This window comes from Panthera onca, chromosome B4, assembly GCF_046562875.1.
Source record: "Panthera onca isolate mPanOnc1 chromosome B4, mPanOnc1 haplotype 2, whole genome shotgun sequence".
Lineage (NCBI taxonomy): Eukaryota > Metazoa > Chordata > Mammalia > Carnivora > Felidae > Panthera > Panthera onca.
In genome coordinates, this window is record NC_138345.1 from 79,643,009 (window position 1) to 79,669,551 (window position 26,543).

Here is a 26,543-nt window from a genome sequence, read left to right on the forward strand (position 1 = left end):
CTCTGGAAGTCCCTAAGCTCAGATGTCTGGAATTCTTTGTTAGCCCCTTCCAAATGCACAAACTAATAGGAGAAGGCAGGAAGTATAGGAGAACAAAGCTTCATGAAAAGAGTAGATCAATCAATTTATTAACAAATATTTATTGAAGCCCTGATATTAAAATACAGGGATTTTACCCTAAACCCCAGCCTCAGATGAGCTGCAGGAATAGTGTCAACTCTCATCTAGTATCTTTTCCTAGTCAATGCTGCCTTCTCCTTTATTTCCCAGCCAGACATAATCCCGAAGACAATTCTAAGGGCAGAGATACATTTTTGGAAGATTAAAAAATGCTGCATTAGAAGTCCAAAAGAAATTATTTTATTTTTCTACTGACTTGGTGAGAGCTGTGTCACAGCTCTGCTGCCTCAGCCAGGTCCCTGGTAGTTGGCTGTAACCTGAACCTCAAAGGTCCCTTCTGATTCTCTGATTTCATTCCAATCAGGCCTGGAGGCCTCTTGGTGCTCAGGTGAACCCTCATGGGCAATTATAGCTCCCCGACAGCTTGGGCTTACTCTTTGTAAATCTTAGGTAGTTCAACTCTTGGAGAGATGGAGCTCCCAGTGGGAGAAGCAGAGACCTGAATGTTGTGGAATTTCTCCGATCCTTTCCATTGCTTCCTATCCCCGTGGCCATCCCTGAAGTCCAGATCAGCACCAGCCATCTGAATGAGGGTTTGCTTTCAGACCCTTCTTCACTTTTCCTATTTAAGTAAAAATTTCAAACTAGGTCATTAATTCATTCAACAAGCACTTGAAAGTGCCTGCTATGAATAACACATTGGGCTAGTTGCCCAAAGGAATATTTAAAAAAATGAATGAGACATAATCATTAGCTTCAAAAATAGCCTAATAGAATAATAATTGTGAGCTGGAGTGTGCACCATGAGAGAGGCACAGATAAAATTCCCTGAGGTCCGAAGAAGAGAGAGCAAATAAAATAATGTGTGCAAAAGGCATTTTTTTAAACTGTGAATATCCCATACATGTAAGTTTTTAAATTCCCAAAGCAAGGAAAACAGAACAAGGTTGGGTATCAGGAGGCCTGGACCCAGATTAGAGGTTGGCAAACTATGACCCAAGGCCTGTTTTTGTACAACCCTCAAGCTCAGAATGTTCTGTTGTTGTTGTTGTTTACATTTTATTTATTTACTTTAAAATTTATTTATTTTGAGAGAGAAAGAGAGAGAGAGAGAGAGAACACGTGCATACACTCACACATGAGCAGGGGAGGGGCAGAGAGAGAGTGATAGAGAATCCCAAACAGGCTCAGGACTGTGAGCACAGAGCTTACTCAAGGCTCTATCTCATGAACCCTGAGATCTTGACCGGAACCAAAACCAAGAGTCAGATGCTCAACCGACTGACCCACTCAGATGCCCCTGTGTTTTACATTTTTAAAGGGTTATATTAAAAAAGAAACACCAAAGAAGAATGTGCAACAGAGATCACATGCAGCTTGCAAAGCCTCAAATATTTATTGTTTGTCCTTTTATAGAAAAAGCTTGCCAACCTCCTGATCTCAACCAAATTTTACCCTAATTGTATTAACTATGTATAAACCTGCTAAAAAGTTGGAGCTCATCATGTAAGTAAGGGGGGGGGGGGACTATTCATTAATTGAATAAGATGGCTGGATTTGGTCGCAGTAGGAGGATGAATTGGAATAGGAGAGCGTTTAAAATCCCAATCTTGGGGCAGCTGGCTGGCTCAGTTGGTAGAAGCATGCGACTCTTGATCTTGGGGTTGTGAGTTTGAGCCTCACATTGGGTGTAGAAATTATTTTAAAAATTGGGGTGCCTGGGTGGCTCAGTTGGTTAAGCATCCAACTTTGGCTCAGGTCATGATCTAGAGGTTTGTGAGTTCGAGCCCTGTGTTGGGCTCTGTGCTGACAACTCAGAGCCTGGACCCTGCTTCAGATTCTGTGTCTCCCCCTCTCTCTACCTGTCCCATGCTCATGCTGTCTCTCTCTCTGTCTCTCAATAATAAATAAACATTAAAAAAAAGAAGTTACTTAAAAAATAAAAATCTAAAAATAAAATAAAATAAAATAAAATAAAATAAAATAAAATAAAATCCCAATCTAGGGTCTGGAACTAGTGGGGGATATAGATTTGGGAGTCATCAGCACACATCCAGTGATTGAAACTCAAGTGGCTAAAAATCATCCAAGCAGAAGACCAAGGATGAAAACTAGGGAGTATCTACTAGTTAGTGGGGGCTGAAAGGATGAGAGAGCAGTGAAGGAGCCTAAGAAAGTGATCCAAGCGGTAGGAAGAGAGCAAGAGATGAAGAGTATCATAGATAGAGTGGGTTGTTGACAGTGTTGGATGCCAAGCAGGGGTAAAGTGGAGCAAAGACTGAAAAGAAGCCATTGCATAGGTCACCGGAGACTGTGAGGACAGTTTCGGGAGAGAGGTAGAGTGGAGGTGGGCAGTGCCTTTTAGGATGTTGGCAGTGGAGGGGAGGATGGAGATCAGCTAGTGGGAAGAACACCCATTTTGTCCACCATGCAGGGGTAGTGAGGATCAAATAAATTATGCATGTAAAAGCACTTTGAAAACTGTAAAATACTTACAAATAAAAGGCATTGTGTTATTATAAACTGAGTACTTTCCAGTTCTAAATTTTATTTATTTTTTTTGAGATAGCAAGTGCACGTGAGCAGGGGAGGGGCAGAAGAACAGAGAGAGAGAGAAAATCTTTTTTTAAAAATTTTAAGTTTATTTATTTATTTTGAAAGAGAGAGTGTGAGGAGGGGAGGGGCAAAGAGAGAGAGAATCCCAAGCAGGCTCCGTGCTGTCAGCACAGAGTCTCATGCAAGGCTCGAACTCACTAACTGAGATCATGACCTGAACTGAAACCAAGGCTCTGATGGTTAACTGACTGAGACTTCCAGGCACCCTCTAGTTCTGAATTCTATGAAACTATTTTTCAAAGTTTATAGCTTAGAACCAAAGACTTTCTATTCCCTGTTATCAATTCTAAACATTCCCTTCTTCAAGGCCTTTCTCAAAGCTAGCTCATCTCCCTAGTGTCTGACTTCCCAGTATGGGACTACCTGTACCAGTTAGCAAATCTGTTGCTCATCTTCCCTGAAAACCTTATTTTCCTTCTCTTCTGAGTCTTCACCCAGGCCATTTGCTTTGCTTTAAGGTTTAAGAATTGCTTGTTTTAGGGGTTGACAGATTTAGCAAATAAAAATGCAGGATGCTATCCATTCATCCATCGATGGACATTTGGGCTCTTTCCATACTTTGGCAATTGGTGGTAGTGCTGCTATAAACATGGGGGTACGTGTGTCCCTTTGAAACAGCACACCTGTATCCCGTGGATAAATGCCTAGTAGTACAATTGCTGGGTCATAAGGTAGTTCTATTTTTAGTTTTTTAAGGAACCTCCATACTGTTTAAAATTTTTAAAAAATGCAGGATGCTAATTAAATTTGAATTTCAGATAAACGACAAATAATTTTTGGTGTATGTCTCATGCAATATCTCATGCAATATGGGCACATCCTCTATTTTATTTGGCAATGCTGCTTCCTCTACTCTCTTAGTTTATCCAGATGGGTCTCTTCCTTTAGAACTTAACTCAAAGCTCATGATGATTGGCATGATAATTAATAAAAAGACTATAGCCTTGTTTACACAAACAGATTTGGATTCAAACCCTGGCCTTCTACTCACATGTTGTGTGAACTTGATTAAATCTCTTCATTTCTCTGAATCTGTAAGTTATCTTTCAAGGCTTTTGTAAGGATTAAAGTAAACAATATTTGCTTGGTTTGTTTGCTTAGGTCTTACGTATTTATTTAAACCTCCCAATTCCACAGGTAAATTCTTTGCTCTGTGTGCCCTCTCAGCTTAAATACTCGTACCTCCTTCATCTGCATTGCTGCTTAGGTTTTCAGCCTGGGTCAGAGTTCTGGGAGGAGGTCTTGTTTGTCCCATCAATCAGGGGATGATCTATCTGGGCCATTCCTTATAGAACCCATGGCAGGGATCTACCCACAGGGAGTTTCAGGATAAGAATAGACTGCGGGGGGGGGGGGGGCACCTGGGTGGTGTCCAACTTCAGGTCAGGTCATGATCTTGCGGTCCTGGGTTCAAGCTCTGCATCAGGCTCTGTGTTGGCAGCTCAGAGCCTAGAGCCCCCTTCTGACTCTGTGTCTTGCTCTCTCTCTGCCCTTCCCCTGCTCATGCTCTGTCTCTCTGCCTCTTTCTCCCTCAAAAGTAAAATAAACATTAAAAATAGAAAGAAAGAAAGAAGGAAGGAAAGAAGGAAAGAGAGAAAGAAAGAAAGAAAGAAAGAGAAAAGAAAGAAAAAAGAAAGAAAAAAAAATAGATTGCTGGGCTCTCATGTGTCTGTCCTTTTTCTCTGGACTACTTGGAAGGAACTCAAGGTAGAGTCCCTAGGAAGCTCAAGGGTGAGTCTTACAGCCCACGTTCTGTTGCTACTGCTGTGCTAGCTCTGTACAGGTTTTCTGAGTGGGTTGATAGGGAAGAAGCGCATGGTGAACCCTCTGTGGTGAGGGACGGGGAGTGGGGGAGCCAGAGTAATTACTAATGCTCTTCTCTGTGATTCAGATCAATTATAAATACTGAGATTCATAAGAATCATAGTGATGGGATACAGGTAGAAAGGTGAAGGCCGTGGATTTCCCCTTTAACTATCAAACTCTCAGCCAGAGGGCTCAGTTGGGCTTCCCTGCCTGCCCTCAATACCCCCAAGTGGCAGGTGGGAGGTAGAGTCTGGTGCCCTTGCTTCCTCTTGCCTGAAGCTCACTTGCAACCATCGCTATTGTAATACTACCCACTCTCTCTCACCCTAGCTGCTGGGGGTATGGGTAAGCAGTCAGGTTAGCTAGATCTCCTAGCTCTGATTTTTATTTCAAGCCCAGAAAAAAAAAAAAAAAAACCCGCAAAAAAAAAAAAAACCAAAAAAAACCTACACCTGACAAAACTCAGTAATAGAAGGTGTTTTCTCCCCCTTCCCTTCTCTGGTCCCCTGGAGCTTATTTCACTGGAAGGGAATGCAGGTTGATGTATTTTTAAATGGCTTTGATTTTATCACCTTGCTTAATGATTTGGCACGTTATTTATTAGATGGGGAGCTTCCCAGAGGGGCCTGGCCCATTAACGTATAAATAATGTGGCAAATAGTTCAATAGAGCCGTAAAAAAAGTGATTTAGAAATAAATTGACCTCTGTTTGTTACATGTAAACGAAGGCCCAGGGTCATAATGTATTTCGTGCCCTTAAGCTGGGTTGGTGGGGTTGGGGTGGGAAGGGATGAGTAGGGGGCTAGTGCAGACACTGGGGAGATTTTTTTTTGTCACAGCTCTTTTTTCCTCTGCCATGTTGAGGGTGTGGCGGATATGATGTGGGCTGCATGTGGTGTGTCTGTGGCAGAATGAATAGATTGATACCTATGGTCTGGGGCAGCAATGCGGTTGGTTGGTAGGGATGGAGATAGGTGGTTTGAGATGGGGGTTTCCTTCAGGACAAAAATCCGTTTGTAATTTTATTATTGAGGAGTTAATATTTAACGCAGGTGTGTGGAAAGTGAAGTAGATGGTTTGAAAAGCAGGCTCTGTCTTGGTACATCCGGGTCACTGTAGTAAGCACCTTTGATGGGGATTTGTGGTTCATCTCTGCCTAGTACAGCATGCAGCACGTAGTAGGGAGTCAGTAAACGTTTACTAAACACATATCCACATATCTCCAGTGATTGTGGTAGGGAAAGAACAGTAAAGATCATTTCTGAAGTAGAGATGTGAAAGAATGGGTATAATAGCTAACATTTACTAATCACTTCACATATGTAGCCTAATTAAATTTTTTTGTGTTTAAGTTGTTAAATGACACATATTCACAAGAGTGTATAAAAATGTATGTGCATTTTAATGAATTAATGTGGCACTTAGAAATGCCCATGCAAATACCATTTATTAAAAAAAAAAAAAAGAATGTAACCAGGGCCCCAGAACCCCCCTGCTTGTCCCCCCATTTTTTTAGAGAGAGAGAGAGAAGGCAGGGCAGAGAGAGGGAGAGAGAGAGTCCCAAGCAGGCTCTGTACTGTCAGTGTGGAGCCCGATGTGGGGCTTGAACTCATGAACATGAGATTGTGACCTGAGGTGAAATCAAGAGTCAGATGCTTAACTGACTGAGCCACCCAGGTGTCCGTGTTATGTCCCTTTTTGATCACAATCCTGTCTCTTCTCCAAAGGTAACAATCTTGTATTTTGTAATAATAATTTTCTGGTTTTTCATCATGGTTTTGGTACCAATGTATGTATCCTTAAACAATATCATTTTGCTTTTTTTTTAATCTTATATAAATATACTTGAACTGTGTGCATTCTTTTGTGTCTTACATTTTTTTACTCAGCATTTAATTTGTGAGATTCAACCATGTTGTTGCTCATCACTGTAATTTGTTCATTTTCATTGGTGTACACATTTTATAATATGAATATACCATGACTTATCCATTCTATTGTTGATAGACATCTTCACCTTTCAGTTTTTATCACCTGAAAACAGTGCTGCTCTGAACATTCTTAAACATGTATCCTAGTGCACCTGTAGCATGTTTTATAGGGTCTATATCTAGTGGTGGAATTTCTGGGTTATAGGGTATGTGAACATTCAAGTTTACTTAGTAATATCAAATTGTTTTCCAGGTAGTTATACCAATTTTCCCTCTCACCAGAGTATCTGAGAGTTCCTGCTGTTCTAGCATTCTTGCCAAACTCTTAGTAGCCCTAGAATTTTCCAATTTAAGTTTTACAATATCATATCAAATTGGAATTATTATTATTCCCATTTTACAGATGATTAAACTGAATATCATGGTGTTTCAGCAACTTGCTCCAAGTTGTATAACCGGTAAATGGCAGAGCCAGTATTTGAACTTGAATTTGACTCCATAACCCAGCTTTTAATCTCTATGTTTGTATTTTGTCTTGATGATGAATACTTGATAGATTTTGGATAAATTACATAGAAAATATTTTCTGCACATTTAATTTTGTTAAACAATTGAAACATTTTTTGTTATGTGTGAAATGGACTATCCCTCTTATGCTTAGTACCAACTTGTGTAGTGGGAAAAATGGCTTGTTTCAGATTTGGGGTGGGATAACCATTTAAGATTAAATATTTAATCTTGAATATGAAATATTTGTCAGAGAGTATCTGACATGGAGTTGACTGTAGGATGTCCAGATGAAGCTTCCAGAGATGATCCAGACCATCCCTCTCTAAAGGCAGGTGAAATATCTGTAAACAACTCTTGGGTGAGGGACTCCACCCAGGAGCCAGAAAGTCCTTTTTTCATGCTACTTCAATTCCTGCTGCTGTTTCAACTCATTCCCTCTAGTTCATTCTTCCAAAGAGAACCCTTAATACATGATCAAAGGCCCCCTTTCTGGTTTCAGGGTATCATGTTGGCTGGGCAGAGTTTCCAATAGAGTCAGGGCTTTAGGATGTCTTTCATCCCAAGAGCTCAAAGCCTCCCACGGACATTAACCCATTAATCACCATGCTGCTCTGTGAAGTTGAGAACAAGTCAGTGGGAGCCTCCCCCGCTTCCCAGGTAGAGAAACTGAGTCCATGACTTGTCCAGAACTGCCCAGGGAGTCAGGGTGGAGCCAGGAAAGGAACTCAGGTGTCCAGGGAGACCATCTCCTCCACTGTTAGTGAATCAGGGCTCCAGTTTTCTGCACATTCAGCAGAAAAAAGGACTCATGATTGAATGGTGAAAATTGAAGCAAGTGTTACAGGACATCAGAATCCTGGGATCACTGAGCCAGACAGCCTTGCCCAAGGAGACATGCATTCTTCAAGACCAGGGCCAGGGTTTTTACTTCTGTCTCATTGATGTGCCTGGTAGACTATGTCCAGTACATGGAAGGCCCTTGATAACTATTAAAGCTGAGTGAGTATAGAAACAAGCAAGTGGCAAGATGCCTGAATTTGTCTTATTATCTGGGCCTCCTCCCTACTCCCAATTTTTCCTTCTAACAAGAACATCTTTGGGAAGGGGCATGAGGAAATGAACCTTCAGCTCAATGTCGCTGGGTGGCACATGAGCCTAGACAGAGCAGTGGGTAGAGAAGCCTTAGGTCCACAGGCTGGGAACGGAAGAGAGAGGGGTGGAAGGAGTTCCTGAGACTCACTCTTACTTTGCCTGAGAAGATCTATAAATGAAACTAAATTTTAAGCTTATTTCAAGAATTCTGTGAGTTCCTGCCCCTCACCTGCCAGTGTAGTCATCTGGGACAGACACCTTTGCCAATTATAGCCTTTGTCCATTCCATGGCAAACAACAGAGCTCTGGGCCTCGTGACCAGATAAAAACATGAATTTTGTATTCTCCATGTCCTCATCATTTTGTTGACGTTCTCAGTGGATTGCTGTTTAGAGGAAGCAGTGAGCATATGTCACTTTAAAATATGTCGTTCTCAGGCACCTGGGTGGCTCAGTGGGTTAAATGTCTGACTTTGGCTTGAGTCGTGATCTCGCGGTGTGTGGGTTTGAGCCCCACATAGGGCTCTGTACTGACAGTGCAGAGCCTGCTTTGGATTCTCTCTCCCTCTCTCTCTCTGCCCCTCCCCCACTTGTGCTCTCTCTCTCTGAGTGAATAAATAAACTTTAAAAATTAAAAATAAAATAAAATAAAATATGTCATTCTCGGGGTGCCTGGGTGGCTCAGTCAGTTAAGTACCTGACTTAAGCTCAGGTAATGATCTCACGGTGGGTTTGAGCCCCACGTTGGGCTCTGTGCTGACAGCTCAGAGCCTGTAGCCTGCTTTGGGTTCTGTGTCTCCCTCGCTCTCTCTGCCCCTCCCTGGCTTGTGCTCTGTCTCTGTCTCTGTCTCTGTCTCTCTCTCAAAAATAAATAAACATTAAACAGAATAAAATAAAATATGTCATTCTTAGTGTGCTCACAGATCACAAAATCAAAGACTCTTCTAGGACTAGAGGACCTCCCTAGTCATGGCTTATGCATCCCTGTGTGTCAGTAGAAGATGTCTACCTCAGTTATGGGATGAACTGGAGGAGAGTTATCTGTTTAGAATGTGTATGTGAGACTCCTTAGGTACATCTCTACACATGACTGGATGTGTATTTGCAAATCGATTTACCTATTGTATGGAGGAATCTCTGTGAGTGAATATGTCAAGAGAGGGGACATCCACATTTGTGTAGGCGACTTTGCTCCCTTTGCTAGCACCTCGTGTAGCTTTTCTCTATCTTCAGACCCTCCTTCCCTTCACCTCCCCAGTAGGTGCTAGTTGGCAGCTCCTGAAGAATCTTGAGGCTGGGGTTGAGGATATTTGCTCCCAATTCTTCTCCTGGCATGTGTTTATTTCAGCCACCCATCTGATCCCATCCCCATCCCTAGAAGGGCTTCCCGCTGCCTGCGTTTATCTCCCTGTTTTATGATGTCATTTAATTAGCTCGCACATGGTGGTTTTATGGGACAAACACGGCCTTGTTTGCCTTATAACTGGATTTCACAGCTCTGTGGGGACAGGTCAGGAAATCTCAGGCCCGTGGTGTGTGGAGTTCAAGAATACTGTATCTTTAGGAACCCTAGGAATTTTGGGAAGGGTCTGACTTGGAGTTCTATCTTCCAAACACTAGAAAAAAGTCCCCTGTCACTTCTCCAACTCCCCATCCCATAGCATGTGAATTAACCTTGCTGGGGAAGTGGGAAGGCTGTGCCAATCACAGCCAAGGGGATACCAATTCTTTTGCTGTCCTGAATCTCTGTTGCCTGTGTGACTGTCCTACTACTTGTGGCCCATAGATAGAGTGACCGCTCATAGGGTAGTTATCAGCCTTCTGAACATCAACTTTTGGGGAATGAGATGTGGATACTGTAGGGCATATTCTAAAATAGGGACCTGTGAGCTCAAGGTCCCCAAATGAAAAAAATGGAGAGAATCTTATTCCTTTAACAGAGGGCCTAGTGGGACAATTAGGGTGTTGAGGAAGCAGGGTTCATCCACATGTTAACTAGGGAATTGGGGCTACTCTTCATGCAAATTTATATTGGGACTGCCATGTGCTGTTTTTGGTTTGTGGTTGTTGTTTTGTTAGCTTCTTAGGTCCGGAAGGCCTGGGAATATATAAGAATGAACTATCCAGAACCATTCTAGAAAGAGGAGTTCCATCTGATTTTCCTATATCTCCACTGAAGGAGACCCTGCCCTCTGCTTCCATGTATGCCTTTTGTGGGAAGCAGCTTTTCCTTCTCCTCTTGCCCACCTCACCAAAGTATCTATACATGCACCCTTAGAAATGTCCATGAGCAATTTCTTGGTCAATACACTATTCTTTTTTTTTTTTTTTACACTATTCTTTTCTCAGCCTTGGACAGCACATTTCTTTGGCTTGGTGTTGGTGAGTAACCAGGTACGTGTGTGTGAAATATACATGGGAGCGAGGGATGGGCTGGAGGATCCCCGGGCAACTTCTGCTTTTTCATTCCCCCATTGCCCTCGTCCACCTCTCTGCCCCTCATGGATGAGATTCTCAACCTCAAGCCCTCACTCCTGCTCTCCCTTTACTGTTCTTCACCCTCCCCTTACTGTGGCTCCCACCGTTCATGTCTCCTTCCTTGGCCTGTCCCTGCATAGGACATCCCTTTGGGCCCCTCATTCTGAAACCCATCAATCTTGTTTTCTCCAAAACCACTGCAGAAAGATGGATAAGAAAAGTAGCCTGGAAACAGGTAAGCAGTGCTTCTAAAAGGGAAACTGAGGCAAGTATCAGTCTGGGGTTGGGAAGAATGTTAAGATAGAGTAGCAACTGGGGGAAGAGCATGCTAAATTGTAACTATAACTAAGTAGAAATTTAAAAATCCTAATCTCAGATACAGAGACTTATTTGAATATGATATGTCTTAAATGGGGTATTCTAAACATCACTCCCCTGCTGGAATCGCCTGATCTAGTTCTGCTTAGATGCAAAAGGTTAGACCAGATGAATCCTAAACTCTCAGAGGAAGGAAGGACTCAATCTCTCTAGGGCCTCTGTTTCCAGAATCTTCCTTGTCAGGATATCTTCAGAAAATGTAGCCAAAATCCCTCCTGCTGCTGCTTGTAACACGTTAGGAGTCTGATGATGAATATAGTTCATCTTGACTGTCCCCTCCTCCCTGGGAGCTTGTGACAGCACATCTCACCAAAAAACCATTAGGTTCTGAAAGTGTTGGGACTGGCCCTGGCATGTCTTTGCCCTTCTGTGCTGTCCTATCTCCGGATGACTTCAGAGAAGGTGAGGGTGGTGTTCAATGGATGCTCCCGCCTCCCCCTCCTCTTTCCTCTCAATCGCCAATATATTTTCTCTGACAGTTTGCACAGATAGTTAAGATACCGTGTAATTACTGTTGCATTTGAAAGCCAAACATGATTTATATCTGACAAGCTCAGTCATCTTTGGGATGACTTGGGATGTGTGTGTATGTGTACTTTGTGTGTGTGTGTGTGTGTGTGTGTGTGTACATATGTTGGTTATGTCTTTCTGTGGGAGCAGAGTAGGTATTGGGCCCTCTGCCTCTCTCCCCCACTCAGTTACCTTCTTTTACTGAATCAAGAAACTGGAATATACAGAGCACTGGAAGGAGAGGCAACATCCCTATTCTCAGGAGGCAGATGGGACTGATATGATACCCGGGACAACAGCAAACACACAGACAGAGGGGATGAGGGCATTGGTGGAGGATGGAGAAATACTACTGGAAGCAATATGGGTGACTTATCGACAGAGGACTTCCTTCAGGAGGGGCTGGTGGGGGGATGTTTGGAAGAAGTGGATTAGCACCCAGAGAAAGGAAAGGTGGGTGACTTGGAGGAGAGAAAGAACCACCTTTAAGGTAAAAGAAGAGAACTTTGCAGGGAAGGAGGCAGTTTTGTCTAGCTGGAAGGACGTGTCTGAATGAGGGGGTCACAGGGAAGGGGAGGGTTGGGAGGAAGCTTATACCAGTGGGCAGGGGGGTGGTCAAAGCACTGTTGATCTTTCATCAAACTGTTGTCGGGAGGCATTTGGTCAGCACCTTTGAAAGCCCAGATCTGGGGTGATGGGGTTCTGAGGTGGGAGACTGGGCTTGAAGATAGCAGGGGTTATAGCAAGTGGGGAGGGCAACTAACAGGAGTGGGGATGGAAGACTAGAGAAGCCACCACCAGGGCCTTCCTGAATATTGCTTCTGAGCTTTGTGACAGGGAAAGGTAACTGCTTCTTTTCCACTTCCCTTCGAATTTCAGTAGGAGAACTTAAAGTTGGACAAGAGAAAGGATTGTATAATTTCCTAAAGCAAAATGCACCACTGCATCATTTCTGTGCCCTAACACAGGTTTGGCCCGTGAGGAGGGTGCTTGGCTTTAAGGCAGAAAGATGCACAGGGATAGATAGGGCTCATCTTCAGCCCCTGGGGTAGAGTGGGAGTGGGGGTGGTTGGTGTTCTTAAGTTTTGCTCTTGGCGTCTCTGGCTCAGGCTTCTGTCAGTACAGACCTGCATCCCGGCCCCGCCCCAACTGCTGATTATACCCCTTGGGATGCATCATTGCTAGGAAAGCAGATGTGCCAGATGTGACATGTTTGAAAGAAGAAAAAATCCCTTACCTCTGAGCCTTGGGGAGAGCTGCTAATCACCGTCTTGCTGCTGCTCATGGAGAGGGCGGGGCTCAGGTGGGTTTTATGCCAGCTTCGAACTCTCCTAGCCCCTCTGCAGGAGGATCTCCAAGTACCTATGGAGCCAGATGTGGAAGAAGGAGACTTGGGAGAGGAGGAAGAGAAACTGAGGCCCATGTTAAGTGGAAAAGATTTTGGTTGCTCAGTAGCGGGTGGGTGCCAGCTAGTTTATTGTTCTGGGTTGAGCAATTTATGTAAGAAGGTGTTGGTGTGCGTGTGCATGTATGTGTGTTTCTAGGAATTCAACCCAATGGCATCACTTCGGTTTATCTAGCAACTTCTCCTGGAAGACCTCTGTGACTTGCTGAGAGCCCTCCTGCTCCAGGCCCTCCTACTGCTCCGCAGTCTCTCCTAGTTTTATTTTCCTCCTCTCCTCAGGAATTGAGCTCAGAACTTGCAGTATGTCTTGTCCTTTGCCTGAGGGGAGCCTCCTGAGCCTTGCTGACAGATGTCTCAGTCTGGGAAGCTCCAGCATGCTTTGCTTAGTGTCTCTCCGCCAAGACGGCGCCCGAGGTACCCAGATGTCAGGGCCCCAGTGCTTCAGCTATTCCCCTAGCCATTTCCTGATGCTGATGGGATAGAGGAACAGTTCCTTTGATAAGACTAGGAGGGGCTTAGGAGAAGAAATACAAGAAAGACTCTTGGGTGCACTAGAAACTTCTAAGTCTGAGGTCAAGGTAAAGTCACACAGTACTGCACAGTGCCTAGAGAATGGACATAATTGTTCCATGGTATCTACAATCCTTAGGAATGTAGTTGACTCCAAAAAAAAAAAAAATCTCTGCTCAGATTCCTAGGAGGTGATTCTTGATTACATCTTTCCTTAGGTGTTGACATTTTCTATTTTCTAAACCAGACTATAACTCTTCTAATCTGAGCCCAAAGAAAGTGGACCCACCACTAAGACATCTAGGCTAACCCTAGGACCTTAATGCATGTAAGTAAAATAGTAGAGTTCTATTGTCTCTACCAACTAAAAGTCCACTGACTAAACCAAATTCCAAAGTAGCTCTATCCCAAACCCAATCCTTAATCCTGATCCTGAAATTAAGCCTAACTCAAATCCCAATTCTGCTCCCCTCCCCCGCTTTCACTGCATGGAATGATTTCAGGGGAGGAGGGGTTGGGGAGGAGAGGGCAAGATGAGGAATGCCTCTGGGGAGAAGGAGGAGGAGGAGATCCAGCCAGAGCGACCTAGAGGAGCCAGTGTGGTATCTGGGAGCCTGGGGCATGATCCCGGTACCTGCCAAGCCATGAGTCACGACATCATTCTCCATGGCATTTTGTTGGGGGTGTGTCTGGGCTGGCACCTGGTAAACAGCCTTGCTTGGAATGAGGTGCTTCCCCTCTGCCCCTCTCCCTAATTTGGGGACGAGAGAAGTCTTCTGTCCTGAGGGTCCTTCTTTTCTCTTTTCTTTGAGATTTCGCAAGACTCAAGCAAAGCAAGAGGAAAGACTTGGCACTTTGTCATTAGTTGCAAAGAGATCATGGAGAGACTAAATTACTGAGAATGCAGAGTCTAGAAGCTTCCAAATGTGAGGTGACCTCGTCCAGCTCCCTGAGCGTCATCCCCCTCAGGGACGCAGAGTTGCTCCACTTTGCCCTGTGCCCTCTCATGACAGGGCTTATGCTCTACCACACCTCCCTTCCACTGTAGCTATTGCCCAAATCCAGATAGGCATCCAGGGTGGCTGGATAGAGATCTTTATGGGAGTAAACCTGTGCCTGTGGATGAAATAACAACCGGAAACACCTGGAGCTTTTTCCTGAACCTGGTACCTCTCCCCGGCTAACTTGAGTCATGATGTGTCACTTTTCTGTCTATCTGACCCTTACTCTTGGGAAGGGAGAGAAGGAGCAGGACACTAATGACTGTTTCCTGATGTTAAGGCATGATTAGGACCATTATTGTTTAGTCCTTGGGCAAGCCAGACAACCATCAGCCTGACTCTAAACACATGTAGTTCAAGACAGTTGCTATCCTCAGGGCTCATGGAAGCTCCACTCCTCCCCCCCCTCTATCCTTAGCCCACAACTGCCAATCCTGCTGTAACCACTGTAGATAGGACTTGGGGGAAGGGGGTTGGTGTGCCTGGTTCTTTGGTGTATTCCCTCTAGGCCTCATTTTCTTGCCTGGAGCAGAATTTACACTCCTCTCCCATTGCAGATTTAGCTCTTGTCCCAGCCTCCTCCACAGGGTTTGGAGGCTAAAAGTCCTCTAAAACTAACTAGGAAGTGACAGTGGTAGGTATTAACATACAGTTCTTTATGAAAGACTGCAAAAGCTCCATTCTTTGAATGACACACAAAACTCACTTTAACCAAGCCTGACTCCCAGGTGCAACCCACTTGGAAAAGACCAGCATTCTAGTTTGTTGAGGATTTCAAATATGTAATATGATTTAGAAAAAAGTCAAAATATGGGAGTCAAAGGGGCTTGGGGTCAGAGTTCCTGCCAGCTGCCTCCTTTTTCTTTCTTATAATGCTGAAATATTATAGTAATAATAATAACTAACATTTAAATGGTATTTTACAGAGGTACCTTGGGGGCTCAGTCGGTTGAGTGACCAACTTCAGCTCAAGTCATGATCTTGCAGTTTATGAGTTCAAGCCCCATATGGGACTCACTGCTGTCAGCCTGTCAGCGCAGAGCCTGCTTTGGATCCTCTGTCCCTCTCTCTCTGTCCCTTTCCCGCTTGTGTTCTCCCAAAAATAAAATTTTTTTAAATGGTATTTTACAGTTCCAGGGTATTTTCATTTATAATCATACAATAACCTTGTATGCTTGGAATTCTTACCCTCATTTTACAGACAAAGAAACAGAGTACTTACATGATTTCCTTAAGGCTATGGAACTAGTAAGCAATAGAGGTGGCATTTGATCAAAGTCTAGTGACTGTTGTCAGGCTGTCGAAGATCATATGTCCAACTATCACAAGAAGAGTTAGGAAACCCTTTCTGAAGAATTTCCAGGGTGGGGAATACAGTTTCTAATGAAATCATAAATGCGTTCCTAATTCATAGGTTCAGGATAAGATGGTCTTGGTGTGACTCCCCCCCAGAAATGAGGTATAAAAAACTAAATCTAACCCCATTGTCAAGACAATATTAAGAAAACTGGGGAAGACGTGCCATCATATGCAAGCTAATAATATTTTATTGATGAAAATTTGGATGTTCTAATGAGTGTGATTTAGAAGGAAACTCCAGAGGCTCTAGGTCACCATTTCTAGTCCATACAGTCAACATGTGGATGCCCTGTTCTTAAACAATCAGAGGAATAGGAGCCCACTGCAATTTTTGATCCACCTGCCAATTTTATCTTAGCCTGATCTAAATCTCTTTTGCTACCTTCTCACTAGATCTGTTAGTGGGATTGGGGGTAGGGGGGATATTTCTGCCTGTCTGTTTATCTCTCTCTATCAAGATTTGGAAAGCTGTCTAGAAGCTTCTAGTGTAATATCCACTTATGGGTTTATAAATAATTCATTCTTTTCAGGCTTCTTCAGCCTAAATAATGTCAACTCCCCTGGCTTTTTCTTCTCACATCCAGCTTTTGAATAATACTGGTTGTTTCAGGTCTTTCGGAGAGATCAAGTCTCCTAGAATATGAAGTGCTATTATTTCCTTCCACTCTGATTCGGGCTGTTCTTGCTTTTGCTTCCTTGTTGTAAACACTTCCCAACAGGACTTCCCTCCTTCGATTCTCTCCCTCATAACCATCCCAAACTCTGTTGTTGTCTCCCTAAAACATAGTCCTAATCATGCCACTTTTCTTCTCTGCTCCATAGCTACCTTGTTGAGTGCACACTATGTGTCAGGCACTATCACTATACTAAGTGCTCCATATGCATCATCTAATTTAATCACCACATCAACCCTATGTAGTATGCACTTTTGTTTTCTCTGTTCAAAGTTGAGGAGACAGAGACACAGAGTAGTTATAGAACCTGCCGTGTCTCATGACTGGAAAGAGGAGAGCTTAGATTTAAACCCAGACCTTTGCAACCCAGAGTTCATGCTATCCCGATACTGTCTGTATATTTTTAAATGTATCTGTCATGTCTCCTGATGACAGGACCAGTGATATCTGTCATATCAAGTGCTCGGACACCACCCTATTTAGTAATGTTCAATAAATGCTTGTTTATGATTATGATGATGTAGGGAAAAAAAGCAGTTCTTGGTGAACATGATAAGGAAGGGAGAATTTTAATTGTGATTATCCAATTTGCTAAGGAGAACTTAGACTTCTTGTTTCATGTGGACTTTGCTGAATCCATTTCAAGAGCCCCAACTGTGCACAGAGCTCTCAATTCAGTGGAGGAATCCTCTAGGAACAAGACTTAGTTTCTGTTCTTGGGGAGCTCCCAGGCTAATGGAGCCCCCAGACACAGGCATTTTTATGGAATTTGCATGACTGTTGCAGGTTCAGACACCATCTAACAAGAGGTTGGACGCTCTGTTTTGCATGATGATAGAGAGAGATGGTAAAAGAGAGACTACAGATACTCTTTGGTGTCTCTAGCTGTCCTTCAAGACATGTAGCCTGGCTGCAGCACAGAGAATTTGGGCCATGTGGATTGCCTCCACTGGTGGTCTCCAGTCTGCCACTTAGCAAGGTGAGGGGAAGGGCAGTGATGATTTACTCTAGAACAAGGTAAAGAGGCTGAGGGGACAGGGAGAAGCTGCTTACAGTTGCAGGGCAGCAGAACCGAAACTACAGCCAAGGTCTCAAATGAACCCACCTGAATGTCTTGGCTTCACGGGGGTAGTGGAGATAGAGAGGTAGCCCCATTTCCATGTCAGAATGGCTCCAAACCCTGTGTGTCCTCCTAGCTCTCGCCACATGCACTTTGCTTCACTGCCTGCCCTGAAGCAAGAGCTGAGGTCTCAGGTTTTGGGGAAAGTGAGGTGCAGCGTCGCCTGACAAATGGGTGGGTCCCCCCCACCCAGTTTACAAGCCCAGGGTGGCTCCCTCCTAACACCCTCCCTCTCTTTATGGCTCTGCCGCAATCTTTGATGTCTTCTTCTGGTGAAGTGGTTCTGGGGTAGAAAGAAGCCAACCTCAGCCAAAGACGCCCCGCGCACAGTGGTGCTCAGGCCAGGGAAGGGGCTCCAGCGAGGAGGTCAGGGATTTAGCATATGGAGCCGTCAACCGGACAAACTGACACAGAGTGTCTTTTCAGATCTGTGTCTCTTTGGGAAATATCAGTGTTATATTCGGTCTCTTTCATGGTGATAGAAAGAATATGCTTGGGCTTTGGAGTGACCCAGACATGGTTCAAACCATAGATCCTCCACATTTGAGTTTTTTGACCTTGGGCAACTTACTTGACCCTTCGAGCTTCAGTTTCCAAATCTGAGTTGAGTAATAGACAATTCATCTCACAGGATGTCATGAGAAAGGACTAAAATGTGTACAGAAAGTGCACAGTAGTGTCTCATATCCAAACTTGCTCCGGTAATTAAAAGATAAGCTCCTCTGTGTGCAGGGATCTCACTGGCTTGCTCTCCTTCATATCCCTCTCCCTTCTCCAGCACCACAGGCCTCTCTGCCCTTTCTCTGCTTGGGTGGAATGGCGTTTTCACTCAAGCATCCCCCCCCTTTCCTCAAAGATGCACAAATCCCAGGATCTGCACTGATCTTCTCTGTCATCAGCAGGCCCCCATCTCGAAAGCCATTTACCTGGAGAATCCTGTAAACAACCTCCTCTTCATAGTTGGCAGTTTTTCCTCTTCTCTGCCATGCTCCCTCTCTCCTCCATTAAAATGATTTTATTTGCTTTGCTCCTATTCTTATCCATCTATAATTTTTATTTTATAGTCACTCCATAATGGTCTGGGGCCATCCCTACTGAATCACCAACTGGTCTTACTTTAAGATTTAATTTGGTTTTATTAAAATTACCAAAATTCTCCCTGGGCAGGTGTAGACCTGGCCAGGGCAAAGCTCTCTAGGCTGTTGACTATGAGGTCCCTCCCCACTGGTAGATTTCCAGGCTCTTCAGTTTTTCATTCAGCCACAGCAGGTGAATGTTCCTGGTGCAGGCAGAGAGAGAGAGAGAGAGAGAGAGAGAGAGAGAGAGAGAGGGAGAGAGGGAGGGAGAAAGCGCACACACTTGCTTTACTTTGCCTTATAAAGTCTCAGAAAATGGGTTTCCCACTCCCACTACTTTTACCTATCCACCTCTGCACTTTTTTGAAGGAAGAAAATGTTCATCCACCTTCCTTTTGCCTTTCTAAAATCATAAATGGGTGCTCCTGGGTGTCTCAGTCAGTTGAGTGTCCCACTCTTGATTTTGGCTCAGGTCACAATCTCTAGGTTAGTGAGATTGATCCCCACAACAGGCTCTGCTTTGACAGCACAGGGCCTGCTTGGGATTCTCTCTCTTTCCCTTTCTCTCTCTGTCCCTGCCCTGTTTGCGTGCGCTCTCTCTCTCCCTCAAAAATAAAATCAATATACTTTAAAAAATCATAAATGGATCCCAGGGTATCTGATGTAAATGCAATTGAGATCAGTGAATGCATCTCAAGTGTCAGGATTGTAGGGAGGAAACATGTACATGGATGTGTGTGTGTGTATGTGTGTGTGTATGTCTAAATGTAGCTTGGAGTGTAGATGTCTCCCATTTAGCTGTGAGAACATAGATCTACACTGCCTAGGGAAAGAGCTTCAATGTATTTTAAGTGGCTAAAGAAGCTGCCCACTATTAGCCACTATGCCTGCCCTTGGGAGTATAGACACATTCTATGAAAATGTAATCTTTGGTGTGAAGTCAGTGACAGTAATAGGTTTTAGCTCCTTTACATCTTTACTTTTTCTTTTCAGGGAAATGGGGTAGGAAAAGCTTGGGAAAAATAGGATTTTCATTTAGATCTTCCAATACGTTACTTATTCTCTTAAAAAAAAAAAAGAGAGATCTTGGGGTGCCTGGGCGGCTCAGTCGGTTAAGTGGCCGACTTTGGCTCAGGTCATGATCTCGCGGTCGTGGGTTCGAGCCCCACGTCGGACTCTGTGCTGACAGCTCAGAGCCTGGAGCCTGTTTCAGATTCTGTATCTCCCTCTCTCTGACCCTCCCCCGTTCATGCTTTGTCTCTCTCTGTCTCAAAAATAAAAATAAATGTTAAAAAAATTAAAAAAAAAAAAGATCTTCGTTAGATGCATAAATTTCAGTGATAGGGCCGTTGGACCCAGAAAAAGTAGAAGAGGAAATAGGATTCAAAGAAAATGAAAATAACAAAAGAAACGTCTTGAATTAGATGTCTTCTATTTACCTCGGTGGATGATCACGGACTGTCCCTCAAGGCCGCCAATACATGTAGATCCCTTTGAGAGGTAGAATGCAGGATGAAATCCCTCCCATCCCAATTCCATGGACATCTCTGTTTTGTTCCCATGTCTGAAGAGAGACATTTTCAGTTAATAAAAGAATGTGCCTCTGTCTACTTTCCCCTCCCTGCCCCCTCCATAGTCCTAGGATGCAGGTGAGTATTTGCTCACTTCTGTCTGTGTATCCACATCCCAAATACCTCCTAAGGAGCCAGGGAAGAACTCTACAATGGGAACCATGAACAGTGCATGAAGCATGAGGCATGAACAGTGCATGAACAGAACAGTTACTAGAGAATCTCATAAAAGTCGGTCAGAGGGCTGTTGGGCTCAGAGCTCCGTTTTGGTCTCAACTTCTGCTCCCTGCCTACAGTTTTGCTTGGCTGGCATCAATCGACGCTGAAGCTGCCTGTTGCTTTTAAGGGAAGAGGGACTACAGCTGGGGTGATGAAGAGTTAGTTTCCCACCCGGAACAGTGGAGGGTTTCCACCTCTCCCGTAAGGACCCAATTTTGAATCTAGAAGGTTGAATGAGAAACAAGACCGTTTGAGGTAGCCTAACACCAGGCATTTGAAAATAGACATTTTTTTCACCATCCTTCTTTTCCTTTAAAAAAAATAATGTAACTTGGAAGAATATGATTATCCTAAAACATTTTTATTTTTTAATTAAAGAGGGTTCATTATGCTACCCGTCTCATCTCGTCCCAGAGGAGGGAAACCCTGTGTTCAGCAAGTTTGCTAAGAAATAATTATAGGTTCAGATCTTCCCCAGGCCCCGAAATTCAATTAAAAAATTTTTTTTTGTTTTAAGTTGCTTGCAAGTCACATGGTGTGTATGTGTGCACGCGCGTGTTCGTGTGTGCGCTCACGCCCCAGTTCTCGTAACTGCTCTGGGAATGGGTTCCCGGATGTAAGGCTTCTAAAAGACAAGCATCCCTTTCCCCCCTCCCTGACCCACTTCCAGCCCAGTTTCTTCAGCCGTATCTTTGTGAGTGGGTATTAATAGGGTGAAAAATGTTTCTGTGAAAGGAACCTTACTTTGTTTTGTGTTGGTTTGTTTTCGGCTAGCATTGCCCTGATCGTCTCCCAGCCCCCAATCCCTGGGATACCTCTTATACTGAATCCCTTATACTGAATTAGGTCAGTGTACATAAGTGGCTCTCAACGCTCACTGTGGATCAGAATCAGCTAAGGGAACGTTTAATCAGCCTAATGCCTATTTCAGGATGTATGGATTCAGCTGGTGTGGAGTGGGGTCTAGGCATCAGCATTTTTTAAATATTTATTTTTGAGAGCAAGAGAGAGAGAGCACGAGCAGAGAAGGGGCGGAGAGGGAGGGTCAGAGGATCTGAAGCGGGCTCTGCACCCTACCAGGGAGTCCCTGGGCGTAGGTATTTTTTAAAACTCCTCGGTGCTGGTGTGCAGCTAACATGCAGGGTTAGGGACCCAGTGGTGGGGATTTGGTGATTAGTAAAGACACGCAAACACGGTCATGAAACCCAAATTCAGCTGCCTAATTTGACTTTTTGGCTCATTGTATAGTTATTTTAAATAATGTAAGTGTAGGGGCAGAGTGCTTATCTGTCACTTCTTTTTTTAATTTTTTTAATTTAATTTTTAATTTTTTAAAATTTACATCCAAATTCGTTAGCATATAGTGAAACAATGATTTCAGGAGTAGATTCCTTAATGCCCCTTAACCATTTAGCCCATCTCCCCTCCCACAATCCCTCCAGTAACCCTCAGTTTGTTCTCCATATTTATGAGTCTCTTCTGTTTTGTCACTTCTATCCAAACTCTGAGTTACAGTTAAACTTGGGTGGGACGGAAAGTCATGGTTGCTCCCCTCTTCCGTCATTCCAAGAGAGGGGGCCGTTCTATTGTAGGACTGTTCCAGTTTACATAAAGAAAAAAGATTATTTAGAGAGGTTATTGGATAGAGGACAGACCCTGCAGGAACATTCCAGGAACTTGGGCAGCATTTATGGGTTCATTTAAGCCATGATCAGCCTTCTCCCGGGTTTAAAGAAAGTAGCTAAAAACCCCAGGCTTCAGGGTACAAACCCTCCTGGCAGCCAGGAATATGAGAAGAGAGAAGGCAGGACTGTGTGAGGCCAGATTCACACTAGATAATAAACCAAAACAGACATGTCTAATAGAAATCCAATAAATGAATTAATAAAATAAATAACATAAATGTGCCTATGAATCCCCATATATCTCAGCATATAAACATATATAGGTTATATATATTGGTGGCTTACCTAATGTTTATGTGCATGTGCATAGATTTAAGTAGAGTGGTATATAAATATATTTATATAACCTCACTAGCTCTGTGGGGCATGGAGGTAATTATGCAGATTTCTCAGGCATAGGTTTTGGAAATTGTAGCTATTTTCATATTTTGACTGAAAATTTCACTGATATCTTGATGCTTCCAAGTACTTAGACATATCAATTATGTATATATTTTCTATTTTGTAGGTAGATGTTTGTTGTCCATATAAACTTTTTTCAGAGAGAGGGTACTGAGTCTTTATGGATAGCCAGAGTGAGATTATTTCAGACTCAAATAATCTACTTTGGGTCTTAGCTAATCTGTGCTTACAAATTATGTAAACCAGTTCTAAAATCTTTACTTATTTGGTGTTACGTAGAGGTTCCCCCTAAAAATGTGAACCAGTTGAATGAACTTCATTTTGCTTTTGGGGGTGCAGGTGTGTGGTCAATAGCTAGTAGGACCTGTTGGGTCCACTTTCAATTATTTTTGCACTCTTGAAGGGAGAAATAGCGGACAACTATCCAAGAGAGAGCTAAGAGAAAAAATTCAGTTTGGCTTTGTGATGAAGTCAGAATCGAATCTCTCATTCTTTATCATCCTCACACACATAAGCACAGGTGCGCACACATGCAGGTGAACGCACACTCCCTTTTGTCAGACTGTACCTAATGTCTTTCCAGGCTGGACTGACAGAAGCCCGATGGAGGAAGCAAACCTAAGCAGTCTCCAGAGACAAGAACAGACTAGCACACATTATCCACATAGGAGATACATGCTTACATATGTAGAGATGTGCTTTTGTCCCAAAAGGGCTTGCCTAAGACATTGTTTACAAACAACTACAAAATCATTATCTAATTTCTATGACATTTCTGCTTACCTCCCAGTTTGATTCTGTATCTGAAGCTGGGACAGATATTGGAACTGTGTGTCTCCAAACTGCCTCCAGAGTCACACGGTGGAGAGCAGGAGGGAAGCCATCCACTACCACCTTCCTGTCTCCCGCAGACAGACTGGGCTGAGCCAACTACAGAGTCTTCCAAGACACTGCTTTAAAGGTCCATTTATGACTATATTTTATGAAAAATAACATAGATGAGTTTTAATAAGATTCCTCTCTCTCTCTGGGTTGGCTCAGCAACAACTTAGCTTTAAATATGCATCTCATTCCCCTAATTGCTCCTTTTAACTTGTTGGGAAAACCAAAATGATAAGATAATATAGAAGAGAGTTTTCTGAATTGTTTGGTCACAAACATCCCGCTTTATTAAATACATCCACATGAAACAACTTTTGTTGTTTTATTTGAATTCACTTTGGCTTGGGTATGTAGGAAGAGAGAGTCAAATTGCTCTGTTAGTTTTCATGGATGCTGTTCTATTTCATCCATACTACTGGTGATGCCATTCATCAGAATGTGGACATATCAGATTTCCAGTTTTTACCTGGGATGTATGTGGTCACATACCAATAGTTTTGTACCAGCAGAATGAAGTGGGGCAAGGAGTCCTGTACCAGCTATTCATTTACTCATTCAGCAAAGATTTATTGAGCTCCCATTATGTGCTAGGTGCTGTGTGCAGTTCTAGGGTAGCAGAGAACAAGGTCCTGTCCGCAAGGTACTCACAGTATTCATGGAAGAAATGGGCATGTTGACAAATAGGGATAATACAATGTGTAAGGCATAGTGAAAGAAACAATGCATGAGGTATTATGAAAGCACAAAGGAGCAATCGGGGTGGGGGCAAGGTGAGGGTGGATTCTCAAGGGGGAGCAATTGATGAGAGTTAGAACTTTATTCCATTCATCGTTGTTATCTCCTACTCCTTCGTATGATACCATGCTCGTTGAATGAATTGATCAAGGGTTGGTTAAGTCTCTTTTTTTTAATGTTTATTTTTGAGAGAGAGTGAGAGAGACTGCTAGTGGGGGAAGGGCAAAGTGAGAAGGAAATGGAGGATCCAAAGCGGTTCCTGCTGACAGCAGAAAGTCCAACACGGGGCTCAAACTCACGAGCTGTGAGATCATGACCTGAGCCAAAGTAGGACGCTTAACCGACTGAGCCACTCAGGTGCCCGGATTAAGTCTCTCTGCAGTGGCAAAAGCACTGTAATAGGAGTCAGTAGGTCTAGGTTTTGGTCCAGGGTCTGCAACTGCAGTTTGTGACTTGACCCTATCACTGTTTGTCAAGAGGAAATTAGGAGAAGATCCTGGATGAATTCCACATCTCCACTTCCCTGGCTAAATAAAATATACTGTCCCTCCACCCAGTGTATGAATAATACATAAGAAATAAAGCCAAGATTTTCATTCTATGATCCATTCATGAAATGTTAGCTCCCTATAACCTTTATCCTTTCCCAATTTTCTGTAAATCTTTTTAAAGATATTTTAAAATTATTTGGAAGAGGATTTATAACTTCAGACTGATTTTTCTTTTTTTTGACAAAAGTTAGGACAGATTGACTAGTACAGAGAAGGCTGGAACCTGGGGAAAGTGAAATATTATAGAACTCATTTGACTTAGTTCACCCAGTGCTGAAAAACAGTTTAAAACCATGCAGTGCTTAGAGCAGAGAAGCCGCAGGCAGGGTTCAGAGACCACATAGTGTCCTACTTCATAGAATACTGTTTCTCTCTGCTTGAGTCTAGCACAGAAGGAGACTGGTGGCCAAAGTGTCCTGACCTGGTTGCAACAGGATGACTCATATCCCTGTTGATCACGTTGCCTCTTTCTTTCCCTTACCACAGGCTAAAGGGAGGAGACAGAAACTAAATGTTGTAGGTCTAATCAAACAACTCAATGTTAAAGCTGAAGGGTCTAATCCTTCTTATAGAATTCTTACTCTTTCTGTCTAGAATACTCTTGTTTACCTCAGTTTTCTCTTCTGCAAAATAGGTGTAATAATTCCTACCCTACTTACTGTTCAACCTACTTACTTCCTTACCTACTTTCTTTTATGATACTTATCACAATTTGTAATTTGTATTTGATTAATATCTGTCTTTCTAATTTGACAGTAGTACTCATGAAGATGGGGACTGTGTTTGTTTTTTCCTCTCCATTTAATTGCCAGCATCTAGCGAAGTGCTTCCATGCATTAGTCATTCAGTAAATACCTTTGAATAAGTGAATGAATGGTATTTTGGGAATCAAGTAAGATGAAATATTTGAAATACTTTCAAAAAATTTTACAGGTGAAACCTGTGTAAAGCATTGTTTCTAGTTAGGTAGGTTGTACATTCCTTGAGTTTAGGAACTAAGTCTTAATACTGTTTATTTCCCATTCAACCTGGCAGCATACTTTTCACATGGTAGGTGCTCTGTAAGTAATTATGCTTATCACTATATTATTTAAAATAAAATTATAATACTTGCAATAAACAATCATCTGAAAGTGAACTTAAGACAAAAAATTCCATTTACAATAGCATCAGATATAATAAAACACTTAGGAATAAATTTAACAAAAGACATATAAAAATTATACTCTGAGGGAGGCCTGGGTGGCTGAGTCAGTTGAAATTCTGACTTCGGCTCAGCTCAGGTCATGATCTCATGATCCATGAGTTTGAGTCCCACATCGGGCTCTGTGCTGACAGCTCAGAGCCTGAGCCTATTTCAAATTCTGTCTCTCTGTCTCTCTCTTTCTCTCTGCCTCTTCCCCACTCATGCTGTGTCTCTCTCAGAAAATAAACATTTAAAAAAATTTTAAAAATACTTGTAATCAAGAGAGTATGGTCCTGGCATAAAGATAGACCTACAGATCAATGGAATACAATGAGAGTCCAAGAATAAATCCTTACATTTACAGCCAACTGATTTTCAACACAAGTGCTAAGACAAACCAGTGGAGGAAGAATAGTCTTTTTAAGTAGTCCTGTGACAACTGGCGAGCCACATGCAAAAAAAAAAACAAAAAGAATTTTGACTCCTACCTCACACCATATATAACAACTAGCTCAAAATGGATCAAAGACCTAAATGTAAGAGCTGAAACTATAAGATTTTTAGAGATAAACACATGCAAATCTTCATGACCTTGGGTTAGGTAATGGTTTCTTAGATAAATGCTCAATAAGATAGGAAAAATAGGTACATTGGACTTCATCAAAATTTAAAACTCTTTTCTTCAAAGGACACTATCAAGTGAAAAGACAACCCACAGAGGAGGAGA

General features: G+C 42.9%; 1 long non-coding RNA gene across 5 annotated transcripts in view; it reads left to right on the forward strand.

The window, feature by feature from the left end:
* Nucleotides 1-26,543, forward strand: part of LOC132694287 (uncharacterized) — a 111,276-nt gene that overhangs the window by 72,076 nt on the left and 12,657 nt on the right. The window contains exon 1 of one of the 5 annotated variants that reach the window (XR_009617246.3): nt 23,257-23,423. The exons of the other annotated variants lie outside the window; for them this stretch is intronic. This is a non-coding gene — a long non-coding RNA (uncharacterized LOC132694287). Of the gene's footprint in view, nt 1-23,256; nt 23,424-26,543 lie in introns of those variants that run through there. 5 annotated transcript variants of the gene reach the window in all.